This window comes from Oncorhynchus gorbuscha, linkage group LG13, assembly GCF_021184085.1.
Source record: "Oncorhynchus gorbuscha isolate QuinsamMale2020 ecotype Even-year linkage group LG13, OgorEven_v1.0, whole genome shotgun sequence".
Taxonomy (NCBI): Eukaryota; Metazoa; Chordata; class Actinopteri; order Salmoniformes; family Salmonidae; genus Oncorhynchus; species Oncorhynchus gorbuscha.
The window spans coordinates 46,118,197-46,140,131 of NC_060185.1; the positions used below are offsets into that span (position 1 = coordinate 46,118,197).

At 43.2% G+C, this 21,935-nt stretch overlaps 1 pseudogene across 1 annotated transcript in view; it reads right to left on the reverse strand.

Moving 5' to 3' along the window:
* Positions 1-21,935, reverse strand: part of LOC123993012 — a 32,338-nt pseudogene that overhangs the window by 4,360 nt on the left and 6,043 nt on the right. Inside the window, exons 2-11 of the transcript XR_006831345.1 lie at positions 7,062-7,232; positions 6,518-6,614; positions 6,166-6,273; positions 3,947-4,068; positions 3,328-3,438; positions 2,216-2,365; positions 1,918-2,077; positions 1,746-1,806; positions 1,581-1,650; positions 552-640 (exon numbers count right to left, since the gene is read on the reverse strand). The product of XR_006831345.1 is annotated as a glucagon receptor-like (transcript). The remainder of the gene's footprint in view (positions 1-551; positions 641-1,580; positions 1,651-1,745; positions 1,807-1,917; positions 2,078-2,215; positions 2,366-3,327; positions 3,439-3,946; positions 4,069-6,165; positions 6,274-6,517; positions 6,615-7,061; positions 7,233-21,935) is intronic.

Here is a 21,935-nt window from a genome sequence, read left to right on the forward strand (position 1 = left end):
TCAGAGGATGAGGTATGCGACTGGTTTCCTGGATGTGGCTGGTTGCATTTTTTTTAAAAAGTCTATGCCGTCTCAAAGGACCACGACTCACAATCAAAGGACGGGAAGGCCCCTTCGAATACCACAGAAACATCAAAGGGATTCCACAGCTCCCTTTACTCTGCGTGCCATAAAGGGTTAGTAGAAGTGCAAGTCAACTTAGTGATGGATTATTGAGGTAATGGATGTCAACGGACTTTGAAGCAAATGTCTTTAGTGTGGATAGTGTTAGGTCATCACAATGTCTTCTGGCTCGCACAAGAGCAGAGTCCTTGCGTGTTCACGCCAGACGATAGTTGACAACATCGTACAGCAATGATCCGTGAATGGAAGGGCGTTCAACGAGGCATACGACAGAGACAAAAGTTACGTGGCAAGAAACACGTAGACATGTGTAAGCAATGAGTTGAGTAAATCAGTTTCTGCAGCTACAATACGGTGTTTGTTTTGTGTTTTTATTCTGGTTTGCTGTTACGTAATTCATGGATTAGAAGGTGCTGTATCTTTCTTACCTGAATTTATAATCTGTGTACCTCATTTGGCGTGCCTTTAATTTGGAGACGAGGATCTGTATGATCCGAATAAATATGAAAAAGTTGACCTGGAATAAAAAAACAAAATGAACATCAAACCACCCAATATTAGCTTTATTGACGCCAACAAGAAAATGTAACAATCTGACATCTAAAGAGGATATATATCCTAATAGGTCTCTTCTGCGGCATTTCAGTATTATATGAGAAAGGGAAACAAGGATAACTGCTACTGTTGAAGTAGGGTGAGAATGTGAGAATTTTCACAATAATGTGAAAAGCTCAAGTTTGAGTTCCAAAGTCAGACTGCAGCATGTTAGGGGTATTAACTGCTAAGTCCAGGTGACAGAGTGCAGCTGCACGCCATATTACGTATGAATTACTCCTTTTATTTATTTGACCTTTATTTTGACAGGGAGTCATGCTGAGACCAAGGCCTCTTTTACAGACGAGCCGTGTAATTACAAAAATATACACATTAGTACAATACGGAAGGTGTAGCAGAAATGCAAAACACAGTAATTGCCTAACATTAGTAATTATGTCAAACCATGTTAGGCATTTTGTCCTGAGGGGAAATGCGAGAGTTGTGGGACAAATGGCAAGTCATATGTGAATCCTCATCTCTTCTGGCATGTTGCTTCTGATGCAAAATACCACAGAAAAAAAGTATATTCTCTTCCTCGCGGAGTTTCACCGAGAGATGCTAATTAAACACTCTTAACATAAGGTGGATTCAAGCTTCAAGAACATGTTAAGCATAAATATTAAAAGTCTAGGTCCTTATTCCTAAGTGTTACTAAGAAAATAAAAGAAACTAGGTGACATTCATTTTTATCTCTTCTGGGTTTATGAGTCATCCATTCATTTTAAGGCACAATGCATTCCGGAAACCAAAACATCACGTTCGGGGGGGGGGGGGGGGGGGTTGACGAATGACTCACCCATAGGCCCCATTCGCTTTAGGGTCGCACAACACAGTCGACATGCACATCAACACACACTCACCAGAATGGCCAGGAGGATGGGTGTGCGGATGATCCACCAGTGTGCCATGTTCTCGTTGATCTCCCAGCACCTGGGAGGAGGTGAGTCACAATCTCTTAGTTGTAATTTTGTTTTTAGTAACAGATGAGGAGGAAATAAAACGGAATGGAAATGAGAGTGACTCACCGTGTGTTTTCATACAGGTACCGAACTATAATCCAGGGGACCACAAATAACACTGGGGTTCCTACACACAGTGTCATAAACCCATACATTACTGTCAGGAAACAGCATTTATATCATTTATCATATGTGTGTGTGTGTCCATCTGTATGTGTGAGTGTGTGTATGTATCTACCCCAGCCGATGAAGAGGTATCCACAGAAGTAGCTGTTCTCAGAGAAGACCATGAGCACCAGCAGGTTGTGAAGGTACAGTCCTTCCACCAGCAGCCAGTAGTAGTTAGCCCCCACACAGTACTGCATCAGCACCTGGGCCACACGGCAGCCAGAGAGAGCCTGGGGGCAAAGGTCAGGGGAAGAGGTCAAGGATGGCTGTCCAAAGTACGAGTGATGAATTGAGTCTGTAAACTGTTTGTTTGTGTGAGTGTGTGTTTCTATAACCTGCATTAGTGTGTATAGCCTTTAGTTCCCGACCTGATCACTGAGGACATTGGACACGTCTCTGTTGTCTCTGAACTCGGGGGTGTCCCTGGTGAGAACAGCATCTCTGGTGAGGATGGATATGGCTCGCAGGATGAAGGACGCAAACAGATTGGTGTGGATATAGTTCCTGGTGCACCTTAAGTTTCCTAGAGTACAACACTTGACATTGAGATTACTGTATCACAAAATTATTTCCAGCATCATGTATATGTCATATACAGATGTAGGATCTTAATTTGATCACTCTTTTGTTACTGAGAATTTTCCTGCACAGTAGGAAATGCAAACTTGTAGTGTATCCAAGGTTCTAAAATTTGTCATTTACACTTTAAAATGTCAGAATTTGCAGTAACAAAAAATATCCCTTAATTATAATCCACATAATAATTCAAATGTCCTGTTGCTGCAGGGTTATTTCCCTACTACTGTATGATTTACATTTTCCTAATTCACATCAGAATACTAGAAGTGAAGCCATTGCCTTGTCTAAACAGTGTCAGGACCCGGTTACGAACCCGGGTCTCCGGAGTGAGAAACAGTCACTTAACCAACTGAGCCAGTTGTTGGCAGAACCCAGAAGATGAGGCAGACACAGCAGTACTTGAGACGGTGTATTTAATGAAGTAAAAAGTGAAGTTCTTCAGGAAAACATGTAACTCCACAACCTCAAAAGGAATTCCACAAGAACAAAGGTAATCCTCCAAGACAAAAAGGTAAATCCACAAGGTGGAAGGTAAAGCACAAAAAGCCTCAAAAAATACTCAAAAACAAACAAACAAGAACAAAAAACAGAATTCCACAAGAGAGTCCACCGGGATCAACAAGAGTTCACAGAGAACTAGGGCTGGGTGCTAACATACAAACACAGAGCAAAGGACTGAGGAAAACAAAGGGTTTAAATACAATCAGGAGAATCGAGGCACAGGTGCAAATAATAATGGGGATCAAGGGAAAACAAAAGGTCAAAAGGCACAATGGGGGCATCTAGTGACCAAAAACCGGAACAACCCTGGCCAAATCCTGACAAAACAGTCCCATAGAGTCAAATCCTGACATATAAAGATGTACTGTATGCTGTTTACGACTGTGGTCAGAGCCAGTATTTACCTGAAGATGAGCAGTATGACAAGGGCCAGGGAAAGGCTGGCCAGGGACAGAGAGTAGCCCACAGTGTACATCACTCGGAAGTAGGCCAAGATCACTATCTGGTTCTCCTGTGGACACACAAAGACCTGCACTCAAATCCCAAGTAGACGAGGGAACAACATGACCCTGTTTTCATCCTATAACTCTCTGACTCTCTTATGGATGTGCTGTACTGAACAAATGCCCTGTCCTTTTAGTAGAGTGACACAGATACAGACGAAGCAGATGCACTGACTGCAAGAAGTCCTCTTGTCTTGATGCCTATTATGCCTCGGAAAATGCTCATGAACGATTTAATGACGCTCAGTACACTAATAAGCTCCTGTTGAGCTCCCAATGGAGTACCTACTCTATGAATCCTTGCTTTTTGAAAGGCTATATATTAGTTTACCTCTCAAAACATCTGTCAGTACTTGGTGGGTCTCCTAAGACTATTGGTGTAGTTTTCTAAAAGTCACATTCAGTCATTAAAAGCATGAATCCTTTGAAAGTCTACTGTCCTACTCTTCGCCATGCATGTTATTATGTGCTCTGAGAGGAGGGTCTACTTCAGGAATGGTGCATGATGGGTATTACCTGTGCCACCTGCTGGTTATTGTCTGCGTTGCACTGGGAGTGGTCCCTCCAGGTGCTACTGGTGTTGTTAACGGCCCACTGGCCATCAGGCCCACACTCCCGCAACACATATCCATTACGAACTGCACAGACACGGGGATGGGGAGATAAAGGAAGGCGGCAAACAGATGAGACAAATTCAATTCTGCACATAGACATTAAAACCAGCAGATAGAGATAGCGCTGACGTCAGACACGTATTCCGGAGGGCGCATGAAGCCGGAACTATTTGAATGTTAAGCACGCCATATCGCTGAATGGGTCGGAATGGCACCACAAAATTGTTAAGGATCATGTTGAAAGTGGCAATAACTAGCAAAGGATCATGGTTAATGTAGTCGCTTTCATCCTGACTGAGCGTTGAGGGGAGCCTCCTAATAGCCTCCCGGCCCGTGATTGGTCTGTGTCAGCACACGGTCCTGTGTGATGACAAATGTAGTAGTCAGAATAATTCACAATTTAATTTCATATCTCGATTTGTAGTGGACTTTAAAATTATTCACAGTGGGGATCGAACATAATCATAATAAACACATTTTAGAGGCCAAAATAGTTTTTTGCTGGGTCCGTTCTGTCGATCTTAATTTACATAGGCTTTTTAGGGCAGACCAAGGGGCCTCATTTATAAACCATGTGTCTGTACAAAATATAGCCCAAAATGTGCGTGCGCCAGTTTTCACGCAAAAGTTGGTATTTACTTTAAAAAAAATACTTGACATGAGAATGTGTTCACTTTCCTGTAAACTTTAGAACATGCAAAAGCACATCTGCTAGTGGTTGAGATAGTGGTTTGTGGAAATGGGGGATATGATGAAAAGCTTACTCATAAAAAACTAAAATCAGGAAAACATATTAACAAGAATGCAACATTTTCCATTAGTTAGAAGGGGGCGAAAATCTATGTTAGATTCGTTTGGTCAAAAACAATTTGACATAGGAATCTTATCATTTGACGTAGAAATGTCTTTCCTATTTTCATAACTATTGCAGAATATATTCCTCACTTTTCTGTCCGTGATGGGTTCATATTCCCGAAGGAGCCATACAACAATTACCATGTGCATCTCTCGTTTAATTGGACCTAGTCGCCATGTAAAGAGGCTATATGTATTTCAGGATTTTCAATAGCATAGGCAGCGCAGTTTATAATACAGAATTTAGGCTGCAGTCGAATTTAACAGCCGATCGTTTACATTGAAGTAGGTCTACAGTATGAATCAAGTTTCACATTTTAATTGTCACTTGCACAAATACAGTGAAATGCCTTTCTTGCATGCTCTTTCCCAACAATACAGTAATGAAAATCAGTATTACTATAATAAATAAAAAAGCCAAATAGAACTAAAGTACACGAGAAATAGAACTGTAAGTACTATCATTTAAAAAATGTAGCAGCCCTACAATGTTTCAGAATGCGCGGGCAGTCCATCGTATTTAGGTTGGGGGAAAAGTTGATAAAATTGAATTCAAACGTTCTGCTGGCAGGCCCATGACAATTTGCCATTGTTTTCACGTTCAGAAACGGACACAGTCCTGTTCCAGACACATCATAAATCACTGCTAAAGATGAAAACATTTTGCCAACACAGTAAATAGGCTGGTAACTTACGTAAAATATTTGACAGGGTAAGGTTACAGTATTGCTGTGCGATAGGAGCGCGACATCATTGCTTATTTAATCTCAGAGTCTATACCAAGGCAGGACAACCAAAAATCCAATAATCTTTTGATAAACTATTAAACAACAACGTGTCTCTTGTATGCCATGGCGTAATTCCAATAGTTCCAAATTGTACAGCAAATAAAGGGCGTTATTGTCACCATAAAAGGTGAAGCGTTTTCCAGGCAAATTTTTAATGCTTGTTCACGTATCCACAGTTTTACGACAGGGCTGATTTATAATGGGAAATATGCATACACATATGGCGTGCATCAAGTTTATAAATCTCAATATTTTTGTACGTGCGCAGGCTTCCAGAAATGGAGCACGTAGGTTTCTACGCAGTAGCTGACGAGCAGAGCATGTGATTTCACGCACCAGACCAGACACTGGGGGCCTGATTGTGCACGGCTTTAGATAGAAACGGTGTTAGCATTAACCTCCTAGCTAGAAGTTGGATGAAACAGAATCTCATTTCGTCTACCAAACCATAAAGCACTAACCAATGCCACACCAGTACCTTGGTTGTACCAGGGGAGGTACCACGGGCAGGGCACTTTAACGGTGGTGTTGGGGATGCCCTCCGGCCAGCAGGCGTACATGTCAAACATGTGGCTGCAGAATAAGCCTGGGGGTAGAAGTAAGTATATAAGCAGTAAGCAGACCCTGAATGGTACTGAATGGTACTTACATGTATCCTAAGAATTGGGTAGATTCTGTGGATGAAGCTCCTGGTGTTTTTTTATAACTGTGAAGCCAAAGGCATTTTTCCACTGTCTACCCAATAATGTTTTCGATGTTATTCTATTCTATTAGTTAACCCACAATCGGGTGTGCCTGATTAGGACATAGGACAGGTCTTTGAGTCTTACCTGGGGGTGTGGGGTCCGTGCTCATTCTCAGCAGGCACTCGCTCCTGTATTTGTTCCATTCCTCCACTGTGTGCTTCACCGACTTCGTTGACACAAGCTGCCGGACACAAATCACAGGATGGAGGGTCAGGGGTCAACCCCAGCGGGCTCGTCTGGTTAAGCCCCACAATATCTAACTGTAGTGGGCCTGACTGGTTGTAAAATCTGACTGGATATAAAACACAAATTCCTTGGCTTACTGTAGTGGTGTAACTTAAGTTCTCCATAAAAGCTGACACACCCACTAAACCAGCTGCATCGATTGAGGATGCAAAGCACATTACACTGGCACTGCTGTTCGGATCAGCTTCCCAGCACTCTGATTGTGTTCTATATAGCACACTGAGACCATTATGAACCGCAGTGATTCAGAACGGTGAATCATCTTCACATGACTTACATTTCATAACAGCTCCTAAGGATAATCCAACAATGAAGTTGAAAAGTAATGTTAAGTACAATCACTACTGCCGTAATGAGCAGAAACAAAGTTAAAAGTGCCTACCACAGTTCTGCACAGGACAGACAGGGCGAGGAGGAGGATGGCAGGGGTCTTCATCACTTAGAGGAGTGCCAGGGCGGAGGGCCACTCATCATCTCAGGGCTACTGGGTGTTGTTCACCCAGGGGGCCCAGAAACAGGCCATGCCTCAGACCTCCACACCATAGCCCGCACCCTGCAAAACAACACACACAATCAGTTAGACCTACGGCATACAGTACAGAGCAATCACATAGTTTGGGTTACAATCCTTATCACCGATTACGCTAAAACAAGCTTGTGGTCCACAATGGGCATAGGATTTGGCATTTGATTTGTGGAAAGGAAGTGAAAACGTTGGACAATTAGACCATGTAGCTGATTAGAGCACTAGAGGTTTCAGCCCACTATTTCCCAATGACATTGACAACAAGACACCCATTTTGTTGCTACTGTAGTGTAGGCTAATTACGGGCTTTCTCTGTGAGCACGACACTAATGGGGACACTTCTTTACTTGGGACTGGATTGGAGACAATGGCATGCGTTACTAGACAAATGGCAGCACAATTTGAGCATCGACGTCGTGTCCACACCCACGTCTCCCAAAAACTTCTCAATGAAATCTAACCAGAGTGCTATCTGACAATCTGATGGGAGAGCCAATCGTTGTAATGTTGTGAACCTCTACATAAAGAAGCCCAGAGACACGTACTGTATTTAGAGAGGACATTGAGATTTCTGCATTGTGATGCATTTGCATGACACTACAACATTCTATGGCAGCCATGTTTGCCAACCATTGACATTACATGGGGAATATTTAAACGAGTGAGGGATAATTAACACGGGGCTACTGAAGTAGCTAACAAGTTTAATAGATACTGTATCTACAGTAGGTGCCTTGGTAACCATACATACAGACTTGCTAGTTTCGCTAACCAAACCATCAGTCCTAGCTTGCTATTATACATTGTATACCGTGCGTTATAGGAAAATAATCCACATTCTGGAATGCCCTTCAAGCTAATCAGAAACGAGTATTCAACAATGCCATGGTATAATGCTATATAACTGAATATCTCAAATTAAAACAATATTCAAAATTCAAAAAGTTGGCCTAACTCTCTAAATATAGCTGCGAAGAAGCAGCGTGCCTGTATCCAGAGACAAAGTGTTCTGTTAAATCATGTATGACCAGGTTGCGGTCAATTATTAATAGTTTTGTGTGTGTGTGTGTGTGTGGGGGGGGGGGTGTTGTGCTAAACAGTGTAGACAACTGTGTGATTTCTCTTAAAAGAAATACAAATGCTGAACATAACATATTGTCCCTGCTATGTTACTTAAAGAGCTGCAACACATTGGTCTATACAGCAACTCCCTGAATGTACATACTGTACTATGATAGCATCATTGTTTGTGCTTTTGGGGCCTTGCTTCATGCACACAGAGGATCCAATTAAAGTGCTGTAATCTAATCAACTAATCGAATCAATTTATTTTCCTTTATGACGGGTCATTTTTTTTCTGCACAAGTAATTTGTATGCATTAACATCAGTCACATTGACAAGATGTATTTTCTCTGAATTCTATTTTTTCTTGTGGTAATGCTCTCATGATTTGAAAAACGTTCTAAGCCTACAAAAATAACCCCAACTGTGTACATTTATCGAACATGACATGTTTTAAGTTTTAGGCCAGAAAAGAGTTGAGGGGGAGTTGCACTGTATCCTGCTTTCAATCTCAATAGCTTATTTTTCTTTTCAGGGGCCAATTCCCAGCAGGTGTCTCTATTTTTTCCCTCTATACAAAAGAATCCAGTAGGTCTGCAGTCAAACACTTGTATCATACACACAACATCAAGAGTAGCTACTCAAAAGACAGATTGTGATCCAAAGTACACTGTCTGGACTTTATTCCTTCGCAAACTATGAGCAGCCATTTCAAAACACCCTGGAAAGCTTCGACTTCACTCCAGAAAAATGCTCTGAAAATAACAATTAAGGTCCAAAGCTGGAGATGCCATTGGATGAACTTGTTTAGTTACTCCCGAACAAGCACACTAACTGTGAGGGTTTCCTTGACCCATGAAGGTATTAGACTAAAACCAAGAAGCCACATTTAACAACAACCTGATAGGCCATTATTACCATGTCATCTCATCATGATAAGCACCTCTTCGTTTAAGTCAACATGTCAGCCAAGCTACTGAACCCTAATCCAACCCTTACAGGTAATATAGCCGCACAAAACAGAAAAGGAAGTTCCACATTATCCAACAGACAATATTTTACATCGTAACATACAGTGGCGACCCGGCAGAGCCCCACATTTTTTTGCTAAATAAATAAAGAATATCTCTTTTGGGGGGCAGCTCCAAAATGCAGGTGTTTCAGCCTAGCTCAGTGCTTTCTGTGATGGTGGGGCAGTCCAGCAGAAAATAGGAGCATTGCACCATGATTGGCTCAGTGTTCTGTCACTCATGGGGACACTACGTCACCCTCCTTAAGTACAGGTACACATCAAGAATGTGAGCCCTTTGGGTCCTGTCATAGACAGATTAGAAGTTCCCTTCCAAGAGGGCTTAAGGTCATTGGCCACAGATAAAATGACGTCAAATCAAGTTATATCTACAGCAGCTTTGATTGGACTGATCATGTCAACATATTACTTTCAAAATCTTATCTAGCAGACATCACCATGAATCAAGTAGACAATCTACTGGCAAATCCTTTCTAATCATTGTCATATGAAGAGAAATAATGAAGAGAAATTATAGATAAAACGTATCGGTGCTCATCGGCCATTGGATATAAACATTACACAACAAGTTGGAAATCGCAAATTCAACAATGAGTGGTTTGGAAGGAATCGGTGACAATGGCTAACCGCAAGCATTGCAACTGGGAAGTCGGGAATAAATCCGCTCAGACTGGGAAAATACGTTTTGAACGGTCATCCAACTTGGAATTGTAAATCTTTCTCTTTCTTTGATGACAAAATTTACCCATGAAGGACCGCCGTGCCACCTTCCTGTTCAAGTGAGCACATCACAACAAGGTGAGTCCAAAAATGTATTATACTGTATGCTGCTGCATAAATGATGTAATATGCCAGGGAGATATGTATATTGTAGCTAAGAAAGTAATATTAAGTGTATGTTGTGTAGTAAGCTGTTAGTATTTTCACCTCTTAATTTCGCCTAATGTTACTCTTCTGACTCGGCGGTGGACATGTAGCCTATAACCTGTTTTTGAGAAATGCCATCATCTAATATCGTAAGAGCTTTCATTGTCTGCTTAAATGCCCACTTTATTTATCCTACGGTTCTCACTTGGTGTACAGGGAAAATACTGTAAAAGCAGGCCATGTTCTGCATTCTGTTGCTGTACATTTCAAAAGTGCTGAACACATAGTTATATTGACTATGTCCGTCTTAGCTCGCTCATTAATGTCTTAATCGAAATTACGGAATTTTCTCTTATCCGCTCATCGTTCCCTTATGCCATAGTAAGCACATCTCAAATGTCAGTTTAAACCACATTTGTTTAAGCAAGGCTGCCATATCAGCTATGTTGTTTTAAAAGGCAGTAAACAAGGCTGAATGAATTTGTTTCGCTGCAATACAAGGCTCCGCTGATGACCAAGTGAAGCAGGGGGATGGATTCACTCCATGGTGCAGAAAAGAAAGCTCTACTGTTGGGATAGCTTTATGTAGGAGGTAACAGTTTGTGGGCACCGCTTGTCGCCGTTATAGTGCAATTCATGTATTGTTTAGTGTTGTGTTGTGGCTTTGCTGGCAAGCATCTAAAACATTTATTTTGAGTTTGCCCCACCAAGATTTACATGATAAAATTGCCACTGGTAACATATGAGGAAATTATCGCACATCTGCTGGGTGACAGCCTGCTCGTTATGTGGTGGGGGATATTTGCACGTTAATGAATCCTAATTAAAACCCAACTCGCTAGTGAGGCCTCGGGCATTCCAGTGTACCACGGTGAACAAAACATGACTTTTTATGAGAGTTTACATTCTGCCAGAATATTCTGGATTGAATTATCTCATTATTGGAATTGGTCTCACAAAACATCCAGGGGATTCTACCGTTGAAGCTGCTGAAGTTTTAGGCAAACAATTACAGCATTGTCATCTCAAAAATACATGTTTTCTGTGGGGTCTCAGTGGAATGTACAGCTACAGTATGCACCTAGACTGTAGCTATACAAAGAGATAGCCCACACATGTATACTCTGCAAAGAAAGTGAAAAGATAATTGAAATCCAGGCATGAGATGGGAGTGATGATAACCTGCCTCAATGCCAGTCATACCTGGTCAAACCACTCAAACTCGAACCCATCTGACGCCAGAGTGTAGACGGGTAAGAGGCAGCATCATGAGACAACCTGGGCTGCCATAACAGGTTTGGACAACGTTTATGAGACGTGAGCAATAGGGAGAAAGCCAACATAGCAAGGATGACTCACTCTATGTCAAGAAAGGAATTCCTTCTCAAAAACCAAGCTACGGTACAGACACTCATGGTAACATGTGCTTTTCAAAAAGTGATAGAATCTAGATAATTTTATATCATTAGTGGCATGATTACCATGCGTCTTTTCCTGAGGTGTTATACGCTTGCAATGTTTTGACATATCTGGGTAGGTTTAACCATCCCTGTACTGTGTCGGCAGCGACAAGTCTGGTCTATTGAAGGAACACATATCTGGGTAGGTTTAACCATCCCTGTACTGTGTCGGCAGCGACAAGTCTGGTCTATTGAAGGAACACATGTCTGGGTAGGTTTAACCATCCCTGTACTGTGTCGGCAGCGACACGTCTGGTCTATTGAAGGAACACATATCTGGGTAGGTTTAACCATCCCTGTACTGTGTCGGCAGCGACACGTCTGGTCTATTGAAGGAACACATATCTGGGTAGGTTTAACCATCCCTGTACTGTGTCGGCAGCGACACGTCTGGTCTATTGAAGGAACACATATCTGGGTAGGTTTAACCATCCCTGTACTGTGTCGGCAGCGACACGTCTGGTCTATTGAAGGAACACATATCTGGGTAGGTTTAACCATCCCTGTACTGTGTCGGCAGCGACAAGTCTGGTCTATTGAAGGAACACATATCTGGGTAGGTTTAACCATCCCTGTACTGTGTCGGCAGCGACAAGTCTGGTCTATTGAAGGAACACATATCCGCTTCCATCCACCAGATGAAGTGAAGAGTGAAATGTCCTCCGTTTAAGGTTCCTTCAAACATTGGATCAGGTTTTCCCTGACGACACCCTTTGAAGGAGACAACGGATCCTATTCCTGTGTCTTTGGCAAACCTCTGTCAACCCTGCTTTAGCCTGGTGCAATGATAAAAGGCTTCGACTACAACGCAACAAAAATAATCTGCAAAGGCTGTTGTGAAACATCTGACTTAACCTTTAAAGAGATCCAAAGCTCTGACTGACAGTTCACTGCAAAGAGTGAATCATGCACTCAGTGATTTGGAATCTGCTGGGTAATATTACATCAGAATTGAGCAATTTTCAGGGATAGTTCTTACAAATGTAATTTTTAAACCCAAATGACATCTTCATGACATATTTGAGGGAAAACACACAGGGCGTCTATGACTAGATCCATTTGAAGGAAAATTGAAAAAAGAATATCGCTTTGGGGCAGAATGGCGCTTCGCCTGGAATCAAATAGACACAAGCAGGTGAAGAGATGTTGAAGAAAGCCATAAAATGGGACTGTCAGGTGGAGTAATAGTCACCAATGACAGCCTGGAGATTTGGCTGATATAGTGTCTATAGTGCACAGATCCAGACAGTTATTTATTTATTGTATTTCAGGTCTACTTACCATGGCAATGACCTCATGTATCAATGCCAGCCTGGTGATATAGAGTAGAGTCACAGTCTTTTGAGAATGAAAACAAGGGAAACCCAAGGTATAAGGATATCTGGTCAGTTGTGTTATCTAAACTGGAAAGTTTCTACAATAGAGTTAATATTGTGTCCATGGAAGCTGGCATCTTTCACCGACAGTAAAAGGAAGCACATGAACCAGGGGTTGGTTGCGTATAACTTGCAGTAGAGGGACTGTCTCTGACCAGTGCTGTCACAGTTTTTTGTCCTCAAAGGCAGATATGCTTTTAAAACAGAGTGGATGGCGTGTGACCCTCTCCATCATGGTCAAACGGGAAACGGTTTGGGCAGGAGGTGTAAGAGGATCAGAGCTAGGCTACTGGGTCTCCTTAACACCAGGGCTATTTCAGGCCAGTCCAGTGGCCCTTGTGGCCCCTCCAACTCGTTGTCTGTGACTAAGGTAATAACACTAACCAAGGTCTGGAAGCAGGGCAGCTTCAAAACGGGGGAAAGATTAGAACTGGAGATTTGAGCTTGTGTGCATAACTAGGGGAAAGATGGGTGGGACCGGATCTGATCGGTTTCAGACACACAGAGGCCGTCTAGCTACGGCAAGCTGGTGCAAGCCAGCACAACTCACTGCTCCCTTTACACTGCTGTAGACACAGGAAGCGGGGAATAATGAAACCTTCTCTATGCATTAGCACTTTGACATGTAGCCAGCATATTTCAAAAATGAAATGTGTGGTGCATGGATGATGGAATCTACAGCGATAAAACGGATGAATGCCTTTTCAAATTCAGTTTCAGTACTATAGCCTGCAAGGGCAGAGGAGTGGAATTGTTGTTGAATTCCTGCTGCTGTAGTATCGCTGAGGCAGATCAGAGCTCTGATGAGCAGTGGAAGGTTACAAGAAGCTGCGGACACGTTGGCCCCTCTCCCTGTGTGACATCCATTTTCCAATCATCTTGTTGTGTAGAAGAGGGGAGGGAGGGCTTGGGGGGATCCACATAGTAACCAATGAATGATTTTTACTTCAGAGAGAGCTGTCATTTCCACATGGCACTGTTTATGCACAGATACTGGTATACTGTATGGCAAAGTACACAAATATGGGCAAACACATGCATGCAGATATGCACAGGCACGCCAGCCAGCCAGCACACGCACGCACCCACCCACACAATAAAGATAAAACACAATGTCTGACACCTCATAATTATGGCCAGGTGTTTTGGGGCACTTTTGAGGCATTGTGCGTTTATTTGGTATTTCCAGCATTGTCCACTAGTGTTGCTGCAGGTAGGAAATGCTAGGAAACATTCAGTAACGGTTAAAGTGTTGGCATGATAGTTACTGGACCTGGGTTCGAGTCCCGGTCGGGGCTACCCCTGGAATTTGCTCCAATATACTTGCATGGTTGCTTTCATTGACTCTCCACTTTAACTGCCCCAAATTGACCTCTTTTTTAGCAACATCTTCTGAGTCCATTGGAGAGGATCAGCTTGAGCAAATTGAGAAGTAGAATCACTGATAGAATCACAAATAGTATTCCCTGCAAAATAATAGGTTACGTGCGATTAAGATTCGCAGAGCTACGCCTCCCCTGGCTTAGGCAATCCCCCCAACAGACACGCACAACCAGACATTGTTTAACTGATTGTGTCAATTACAGAACATTTCCTAGGATTTCTTATCTGCAGCAACACAAGTGTGTCAAGAAGCAGTGCAGTTTGGCAGGGTTGTGTTTCGGAGGATGCATGGCTCTTGACCATCGCCTCTCCTGAGTCCGTACGGGAGTTGCAGTGATGGGACAAGACTGTAATTACCAATTGGATATCGCAAAATGTGTAAGTAAACATCTTGGCCCTAATTATGAGATGTTAAATATTGTGTTTTATCATTATTGTGTGTATGCATATATAATAGATTGAGGCTACTTCATATTATTTTCCTGATAAATCATGATACAACCCAATGCCAAAGAGGAACGGGTGATTCAATTGCAATTCCAACCACACGGGAGGAGCATTGATGGCAAGACACCAGAGGTTGTAGGTCTACAGAGCACCGGACACAGGTTCCTCTCTGTCTTCTTTTATAAAACATATCTCCACACAAAGTTCACCAGGGCTGATAACATTCCAAGAGAATGTATACAAAGAATTGTGGAGGACGGGCTCATGGTAAAGGAATTAGTGGGACGCTATCAAATACATCAAACACATGGTTTCCATGTGTTTGATGCCATTCCATTTTCTCCATTGCAGACATTATTATGAGCCGTCCTCCCCTCAGCAGCCTACACTGGTATGGATGAAAGAGAACTTCCTCCAGATGAACAGTAGCAAGACTGAGGTTATGCTTATTAGGACACCCAAGCAGGTCACCAGTGCTGGAAACATCTGCCCTACAATCATCGGCCAGGCCATCCACCTGTCCTCTGTCATCTCCATCTTAGAAGTCAAGTTTGATCCTTCTCTGTCTCTGCTGACATAAAACAAATAGGTAAACCATAATTTGTCCATCTTAAAAATATTGCCTGGGTTATACCATCACTCTTCCAGGCATATGCAGAGAAACTCTTCACAACTTCATCTTCGCTCGGATCGACTACGTCAATGTGCGGTTTGGGGGCCTCCAAGCCAAATCATGACAGAGGCTCCAACTAATCCAGATGAGTACTGCCACGGTCCTGACCAGGACCAAGAAGTCAAACCACATCACCCCAATCCTAGCCCAACTCCACCGGTTACCGGTCAACTACAGGACCGACTATAAAATCCTCATGCTTGCATTTAAAGCCTTGATGGATTGAGCCCCATCTACATCAGCAACCTCATCTCAATCAGCGAAAGACCTCGTACTCTTCACTCCAGCCACTTTCAAGTCCCCAATTCACTTGCCCCTTTTAAAACAGGCCTTAAACCCACTTTAAAACTCACTTCTACAGACTATTTTTTACAGTCCCGATCTAAAATATATTTAGCACTAGCACGCTCCCTATTTTACCTGCCTTGATTCTAAATGTGTTGAGAACTTTGTAATTAAAAGCGCTATACAAATGAAATGTATTATTATTATGCACGCACGCACACACACGCACACACACACACACACACACACACACACACACACACACACACACACACACACACACACACACACACACACACACACACACACACACACACACACACACACACACACACACACACACACACACACACACGCTTGTCACCACCCCACCAGGTGTCTCCTATCTCCCCTCATTATCCCCTGTGTATTTATACATGTGTTCTCTGTTTGTCTGTTGCCAGTTTGTTTTGTTCGTAGAACCTACCAGCATTTTTACCCTTGCTCCTATTTTCTGTTTTTTCCCAGCTAACCCTAACCCTAACCCTTCTGCCTGTCCTGACCCTGAGCCTGCCTGCTTGCCGTCCTGTACCTTTGCCCCATTACTCTGCTTTAACGGCCTCTGCCTGACCTGACCCTGAGCCTGCCTGCAGTCCTGTACCTTTGCCCCTGTTGTTATAATAAACATTGTTACTTTGACACAGTCTGCATCTGGGTCTTACCTTGAAATGTGATAATGATAAAACAAACAATAGCAATGTCTGACATCTCATAACAGATAGGTTACATTAGGATCTTTCCCTGATAAATCATGAGGCAACCACAATGACAAAAGAGGAAGGCATCATTAAATTCCCATGTTTATTTTTCTCTGTCCTGAAGGCTTGAGGATAGGCAGATGTTTCCTCATAAGTGGGCCTTAGTCCTTTTAATTAGTACTCAAACACATGACGTGACAGCCATGACTTGGCAAGACAGTTAATCAATCATTAAGCAGACATTCCCTGGGAGTAACTTAGGCTGTAGAAACCATAGATCAGGAAATTGAAAGGTGAAATATGGAGGACTGAGTAAACATAAGAAATGTTTCCCTATAAATGCAATAGCCGACCTACTGTAAACAAAACAAACAGGACTTCACCTACTCTGTCAAGACCAAAGAAGAATCTAACATGAACAATTTGTGCGGCAAGGTAGTGAGAGAAACAGTACATTCATGCGAACTCTATAGCTTCTTAACACAAGCTTGGACTTCTGGAGCTTTGTGTGTTGCTTCACATCCCAATATCAACCTTAATAGGGTAAAGAGATTCAGATCTCATATTTGCACTAATACCTCAGATTCCCTCTCTACACGACACAGATAAGAAAATATCACGGCTGTTGAAGGAAGAACTGGACCAAGATGCGGCGTGGTGAGCGTACATACTTTTAATAGTAGATGCCGCCAACAATAAACAATACCAAAACAAACCATGACGCTTAAGGCAATGTGCCATCAAACAAAGTTAACTTCCCACAAACACAGGTGGGAAAAAAGGGTACCTAAATATGGTTCCCAATCAGAGACAACGATAGACAGCTGTCCCTGATTGAGAACCATACCCGGCCAAAACATAGAAATAGAAAATCATAAAAACACAAAACATAGAATGCCCACCCCAACTCACGCCCTGACCAAACCAAAATAGAGACATAAAAAGGATCTAAGGTCAGGGCGTGACAGAAAAGCTCTATGCGCTGTTGGCCTTCAGCCCAGCTGCAGCAGGGCTATGCCTTGGCACATCGTCAATATTTATTTATTTCACTTTTATTTAACCAGGTAGGCAAGTTGAGAACAAGTTCTCATTTACAATTGCGACCTGGCCAAGATAAAGCAAAGCAGTTCGACACATACAACAACACAGCGTTACACATGGAGTAAAACAACCATACAGTCAATAATACAGTAGAAAAATAAGTCTATATACAATGTGAGCAAGTGAGGTGTGATAAGGGAGGTAAAGACAAAAAAAGGTCATAGTGGCAAAGTAAATACAATATAGCAAGTAAAACACTGGAATGGTTGATTTGCAGTGGAAGAATGTACAAAGTAGAGATATAAATAATGGGGTGCAAAGGAACAAAATAAATAAATCAATACAGTAGGGAAAGAGATAGTTGTTTGGGCTAAATTATAGATGGGCTATGTACAGGTGCAGTAATCTGTGAGCTGATCTGACAGCTGGTGCTTAAAGCTAGTGAGGGAGATAATAGTTTCCAGTTTCAGAGATTTTTGTAGTTTGTTCCAGTCATTGGCAGCAGAGAACTGGAAGGAGAGGCGGCCAAAGTAAGAATTGGTTTTGGGGGTGACCAGGGAGATATACCTGCTGGAGCATGTGCTACAGGTGGGTGCTGCTATGGTGATCAGCGAGCTGAGATAAGGGGGGACTTTACCTAGCAGGGTCTTGTAGATGACCTGGAGCCAGTGGGTTTGGCGATGAGTATGAAGCGAGCGCCAGCCAACGAGAGCGTACAGGTCGCAGTGGTGGGTAGTATATGGAGCTTTGGTGACAAAACGGATGGCACTGTGATAGACTGCATCCAATTTATTGAGTAGGGTATTGGAGGCTATTTTGTAAATTACATCGCCGAAGTCGAGGATTGGTAGGATGGTCAGTTTTACAAGGGTATGTTTGGCAGCATGAGTGAAGGATGCTTTGTTGTGAAATTCTAGATTTAACTTTGGATTGGAGATGTTTTATGTGAGTCTGGAAGGAGAGTTTACAGTCAAACCACACACCTAGGTATTTGTAGTTGTCAACATATTCTAAGTCTGAGCCGCCCAGAGTAGTGATGTTGGACAGGCAGGTGCAGGCAGCGATTGGTTGAAGAGCATGTATTTAGTTTTACTTGTATTTAAGAGCAATTGGAGGCCACGGAAGGAGAGTTGTATGTCATTGAAGCTCGCCTGGAGGGTTGTTATTAACACAGTGTCCAGAAGAAAGGCCAGAAGTATACAGAATGGTGTTGTCTGCGTAGGGGTGGATCAGAGACTCACCAGCAGCAAGAGCGACATCATTGACATATACAGAGAAGAGAGTCGGTCCAAGAATTGAACCCTGTGGCACCCCGATAGACTGCAAGAGGCCCAGACAACAGACCCTCCGATTTGATACACTGAACTCTATCAGAGAAGTATTTGGTGAAACAGGTGAGGCAATCATTTGAGAAACCAAGGATGTCGAGTCTGTCGATGAGGATGTGGTGATTGATAGAGTCAAAAGCCTTGGCCAGGTTAATGAATACGGCTGCAGCTGCACAGTATTGTTTCTTATCGATGGCGGTTAAGATCTCGTTTAGGACCTTGAGCGTGGCTGAGGTGCACCCATGACCAGCTCTGAAACCAGATTGCATAGCAGAGAAGGTATGGTGGGATTCGAAATGGTCGGTAATCTGTTTGTTGACTTGGCTTTCGAAGACCTTAGTAAGGCAGGGTAGGATAGAATAGGTCTGTTTGGGTCAAGAGTGTCCCCCCCTTTGAAGAGGGGGGTGACCGCAGCTGCTTTCCAATCTTTGGGAATCTCAGACGACATGAAAGAGAGGTTGAACAGGCTAGTAATAGGGGTGGCAACAATTTCGGCAGATAATGTTTTTGAAAGAAAGGGTCCAGATTGTCTAGCCCGGCTGATTTGTAGGGGTCCAGATTTTGCAGTTCTTTCAGAACATCAGCTGACTGGATTTGGGAGAAGGAGAAATGGGGAAGGCTTGGGCGAGTTGCTGTGGGGGGTGCAGTGCTGTTGACCGGGGTAGGGGTAGCCAGGTAGAAAGCATGGCCAGCCGTAGAAAAATGCTTATTGAAATTCTCAATTATAGTGGATTTATCGGTGGTGACAGTGTTTCCTATCTTCAGTGTAGTGGGCAGCTGGGAGGAGGTGTTCTTATTCTCCATGGACTTTACAGTGTCACAGAACTTTTTTGAGTTTGTGATGCAGGAAGCAAATTTCTGCTTGAAAAAGCTAGCACTGGCTTTTCTAACTGCCTGTGTATATTGGTGTCTAGCTTCCCTGAAAAGTTGCATATCACGGGGGCTGTTCGATGCTAATGCAGAACACCATAGGATGTTTTTGTGTTGGTTAAGGGCAGTCAGGCCTGGAGAGAACCAAGGGCTATATCTGTTCCTGGTTCTAAATTTCTTGAATGGGGCATGCTTATTTAAGATGGTGAGCAAGGATTTTTTTAAATAACCAGGCATCCTCTCCTGACGGGATGAGATCAATATCCTTCCAGGATACCCCGGCCAGGTTGATTAGAAAGGCCTGCTCGCTGAAGTGTTTCACGGAGCGTTTGACATTGATGAGTGGAGGTCGTTTGACCACTGACCCATTATGGATGTAGGCAATGAGGCAGTGATCGCTGTGATCTTGGTTGAAAACAGCAGAGGTGTATTTAGAGGGCAAGTTGGTTAGGATGATATCTATGAGGGTGCCCGTGTTTACGGCTTTGGGGTGGTACCTGGCAGGTTCATTTATAATTTGTGTGAGATTGAGGGCATCAAGCTTAGATTGTAGGATTGCTGGGGTGTTAAGCATGTTCCAGTTTAGGTCGCCTAGCAGCACGAGCTCTGAAGATAGATAGGGGGAAATCAGTTCACCTATGGTGTCCAGAGCACAGCTGGGGGCAGAGGGTGGTCTATAGCAGGTGACAACGGTGAGAGACTTGTTTTTAGAGAGGTGGATTTTTAAAAGTAGAAGTTCAAATTGTTTGGGTACAGAACTGATAGTAGGACAGTACTCTGCAGGCTATCTTTGCCGTAGATTGCAACACCGCCCCCTTTGGCCGTTCTATCTTGTCTGAAAATGTTGTAGTTAGGGATGAAAATTTCAGAATTTTTGGTGGTCTTCCTAAGCCAGGATTCAGACACGGCTAGAACATCCGGGTTGGCATAGTGTGCTAAAGCAGTGAATAAAACAAACTTAGGGAGGAGGCTTTTAATGTTAACATGCATGAAACTAAGGCTATTACGGTTACAGAAGTCATCAAAAGAGAGCGTCTGGGAAATAGGAGTGGAGCTAGGCACTGCAGGGCCTGGATTCACCTCTACATCACCAGAGGAACAGAGGAGGAGTAGGATAAGGGTATGGCTAAAAGCTAAGATAATTGGTGGTCTAGAACGTCTGGAACAGAGATTAAAAGGAGGTTTCTGGGGGTGATAAAATAGCTTCAAGGTATAATGTACAGACAAAGGTATGGTAGGATGTGAATACAGTGGAGGTAAACCTAGGTATTGAGTGATGATGAGAGAGATATTGTCTCTATAAACATAATTGAAACCAGATGATGTCATCGCATGTATGGGTGGTGGAACTCCTTCTCTGTTCCGCGGGTGATGTGGAGGTAAACCCATGCCCCGCATGTCCCGAGGTACCCTCATTTGTTGACTTCTGTGATCGAAAAAGTCTTGGTTTTATGCATGTCAACATCAGAAGCCTCCTCCCTAAGTTTGTTTTACTCACTGCTTTAGCACACTCTGCTAACCCTGATGTCCTTGCCGTGTCTGAATCCTGGCTCAGGAAGGCCACCAAAAATTCAGAGATTTCCATACCCAACTATAACATCTTCCGTCAAGATAGAACTGCCAAAGGGGGCGGAGTCGCAGTCTACTGCAGAGATAGCCTGCAAAGTAATGTCATACTTTCCAGGTCCATACCCAAACAGTTTGAACTACTAATTTTGAAAATTACTCTCTCCAGAAACAAGTCTCTCACTGTTGCCGCCTGCTACCGACCCCCCTCAGCTCCCAGCTGTGCCCTGGACACCATTTGTGAACTGATCGCCCCCCATCTAGCTTCAGAGTTCATTCTGTTAGGTGACCTAAACTGGGATATGCTTAACACCCCGGCAGTCCTACAATCTAAGCTAGATGCCCTCAATCTCACTCAAATCATCAAGGAACCCACCAGGTACAACCCTAACTCTGTAAACAAGGGCACCCTCATAGACGTCATCCTGACCAACTGGCCCTCCAAATATACCTCTGCTGTCTTCAACCAGGATCTCAGCGATCACTGCCTCATCGCCTGTATCCGCCACGGAGCCGCAGTCAAACGACCACCCTCATCACTGTCAAACGCTCCCTAAAACACTTCTGTGAACAGGCCTTTCTAATCGACCTGGCCCGGGTATCC